At 36.8% G+C, this 3,579-nt stretch overlaps 1 protein-coding gene across 2 annotated transcripts in view; it reads left to right on the plus strand.

Annotated features, from left to right (window-relative positions):
- The first annotated feature begins 1,592 nt into the window (after positions 1 to 1,592).
- UBAP2 (ubiquitin associated protein 2) overlaps positions 1,593 to 3,579 on the plus strand; it is a 60,799-nt gene continuing 58,812 nt past the window's right edge. Inside the window, exons 1-2 of one of the 2 annotated variants that reach the window (XM_012657109.1) lie at positions 1,593 to 1,687; positions 3,085 to 3,162. The gene's annotated coding sequence lies outside the window, so the exon portion shown is untranslated. The remainder of the gene's footprint in view (positions 1,688 to 3,084; positions 3,163 to 3,579) is intronic. The other variant, XM_012657100.1, reaches the window with a different exon arrangement.

The following is a 3,579-nucleotide window of genomic DNA, read 5'->3' on the forward strand; positions in this document are numbered from 1 at the left end:
CAACAGGTACATGCTCACCAGAACTGTATGAAAATACCTGATTGTTCCACCTTAACTGTCAGGTGTCAATATATTTAATCTTTATCAAATCTTAGGGGTAGAAAATAACTTGTTTTAATATGTATTTTTTTTTTTTTTTTTTTTTAATTAAGACACAGTTTCCCTCTGTTGCCTGGGCTACAGTACCATGGCGTCAGCTTAGCTCACAGCAACCTTAAAACTCCTGGGCTCAAGCAATCCTCCTGCCTCTGCCTCCCGAGTAGCTGGGACTACAGGCGTGCACCACCATGCCCAGCTAATTTTTTTCTATTTTTAGTAGAGATGGGGGTCTCGCTCTTGCTCATGCTGGTCTCAAACTCCTGACCTCAAGCAATCCTTCTGCCTCAGCCTTTCAGAGTGCTAGGATTATAGGCGTGAGCTACCACGCCCAGCTTAATATGTTATTTTTTTTTTAACATCTATTTTATATCTGAGTATATAGGTAAGTTCATCAAAGATTTGGAGAAGTCTAGAAATTCCGTTAGAAAAAGTGTTTTGAAGCTGGCTTCCATTGTTTTAGAAACAATTTCAGCTATATCACTTGAGTTTTAATTTATGGATTTCTATTATGTTTATTTTGGATATACAATGTTATTTTCTTTTTTTCTTCAGATTTTTTACATCTTAAAATAATTACAACTCTAATTTTGGGATTGAATAACTTCAAATCCCTTGTGAAATAAAGTAGATTGTGGAAAAGCAAATAGATACTATTGGGCCAATGTTGAGATTTGCGTGTAATATACCCTGCTTGATATTCTTATATTCACTTATATTTAAGAATGTGGTATCTCATTCTTTTTTTCAGCAATTTATATATTTTTTCTTTCTTTTCCCCCCCTTTATCAACTAAGATGGAAATAACTTATATTTTTATGATATGATTAGATTTGGTATCACCTTTATAGGTTGGGGTAGAGAATGGAGGTTATATAAATTATTTGGTTTCTCATTAGAACAATTCTCTGAGATTGAAATTTTGGGTATTTGCTTTATAAAAAAAAAAAACCATCCTTAAATTTTACTTTTCTGTCATTAATTTTTTTAAAATTATCACTTTGGATAATTGAATATGCGAGGTTTTATTCCTGGAGCTTTTGGGGCATCATTCTAAGTATCTTTGTAGCTTTGAATTACTCTATATATTAGTGGGTTTAAGGCCTACTGCACGGATAGGAGGGGTGGTTTGGAATAGGAGTTTGGAGAAATAACATTTACATTATTTCTAAATCTGCGTGGAAAAGGGCTGTGGCAGGAAAACACACAGTACATTGTCAGGGCAGCTGAGAGGTCTAATTATTTAGCAACAGGAGCTTAGGAAGAGGTTTGTCAGCTTTATCATCAAGCAAGTAGAACTACATGGAAAAGAATTAAAATGATCGGCAAGTGAGCTACAAACTGTGGGTAGTTAGGTTTGAAAGATACATGCATGTGCTCTTGGTGATTGTACATGCTTTGAATGACAATCTGAGTAACAACTATTCTCTTTGATAGACTTCATGGGAAACTGTAGGAGGAAAGAGGAGAAATTTTGGAAAGGAAAGTTCGGAAAACAAAGAGAATAGAGAGAAGAGAAGTGAGAGAGAAGCAAGTCATGCACGTGGAAACAACAACCGGAAAGGAAGAGGTGGCAATCGAGGCAGAGAGTGTAAGTGCAGAGTTTTCTCCTCAACGTTTTCTTATGAGTTTTTATGCATTTTGAAAAGTTGAAGACTAATCCAAAGAATGCCCATAAATCAACTTCCTCAATGCAAAATTTGATCTACATCTAGCACTAGAAATGATCTGCAACTGAGTAGTTCATTAGAACCTCTGATGTGGTTTCACGTCAGCACTGACCTGGGCTGTAGGTAGGTAGTCGTTTAGTGTGTCTTAAGATTGCTTTCTCTTACGGATCAAGTGCATTCTCTAAAGGGTGTGTGTGCGCTTGTCGTGGGGTCATTCAAAGATGTACCTGTTTTGTTTTCCCCATTTATGGATACTTACGGTATATAGGCAAGGGTGAGACATAAGACGAAAGTTGTTGCATAAGCAAGATTTTCTTAATACTTTCTATTAGACCCAGGCTTTGGCACCATTTACCAAAAGACAACCCTGCCTGCTGTGGAGATAACATCGAAGTAGCTAAGTTATGAGTGAATAAAATAAATATTTGACATACCACCTTAGAGACTTTTGCTAGCTCATTTTGAGTACTTGCCATGTAGTGGGAACTTTAGGCATACGGCAATGAGTAAAGCAGAGAAAAATCTTTGCCCTCCTAAAATACTTTTTAATGAAGGTAGAGTGGGATGTAACATTATAAAAGAGAAGTAAAATATTTTATATTAATCTAATATTTTAATGATGTTATTTAGAAACCGTGGTATGGGGACAAAGGCAGAAGGTGAGATGAGAATTTATGGGCCCGTGTTTGACAAATTTAAGTGGATTTCCAAGGAAAGGCTCACTGAGAGCTCGTGTGAATTAAGCCCTTAAACAGAGGAGGGGGCAAAACATGCCAATATCTCTCATAAAATTTCTGTATTATATTGAGTCCTTAATTTAATGCCTATATAGGGATGAGGAAAAGAAAAGATCGTGCTGGCATTTTCTGGACAGTATCCTAGGAAAACTCTTCTCTAACATTTTAATTTTTCTAACGATTCAGTGTTTCTTTGGCATTACTAGTTTGCTGTTTTGTGCCTTTCCAGGCTTTTAACCTAACTTATGAGCAGATCCTGTGATATATTACATAGTTGCACAGTGAAGGTGCTTTTTTGAGAACAACTTAAGGTTAGGAAAGCAAATCTATATAAGAGAAAAAATCGATACATTATTTTAATCTCTTTTCAGAATTTTCACCTCTGAATTAAGCATGATGTGCTATCATTCAGTTTTTAGCCACTTTTGTTCTTGCTACTTCTGAACCCAGTGTTGAAATTTTAGCCAGTTTTTAGGGGGGTTTTTTGTCACTTATTCCTTACTTTTAATAGATGTCTGGTAAGGTGTCCAGGAGATTTAGAAATGAAAAGTAGATTTTTCTGCTCTTTTTTTTCCTCTTAGTTAGAGGTGAAGAAAATGGAATTGATAGCCATCAAGGGGACAAACCTTCAGACCGTGGCAAGCGAGTCCGCGGTAGAGGTAAGCCAGAATAAGAAGGAAGGAAATGCTTCAACAGAGGGAACAAACAGGTGGTGGTTTTGCTGGGCTCTGACTGGGAATGGCAGTGTGCTATGAAAGAATGATTGGTCTTCTAAAATCTCATTTGTTTCCTGATGCCTGTGAATGAACTGTTTGGATTACGTAGTTTTGAAGAAACCTGTTGATTGTTTTCGGATAAGCTTAGAAAGCCCTGTTCGTGAATAATTTAAAAGCAGTGACCAAAAGTCATTATTCAATTCACCTATGAGTGTGATGGCTTATTATGCATATAATCCTAGCACCTCGGGAGTCTGAGGCGGGAGGATTGCTTGAGGCCAGGCGTTCGAGACTAGCCTGTGGAAACATAATGAGACCCCATCTCAAAAAAAAAAAAAAAAAATTAGCTGGGCATGGTGG

Source organism: Propithecus coquereli, unplaced genomic scaffold (genome assembly GCF_000956105.1).
Source record: "Propithecus coquereli isolate 6110/MARCELLA unplaced genomic scaffold, Pcoq_1.0 Scaffold114, whole genome shotgun sequence".
Taxonomy (NCBI): Eukaryota; Metazoa; Chordata; class Mammalia; order Primates; family Indriidae; genus Propithecus; species Propithecus coquereli.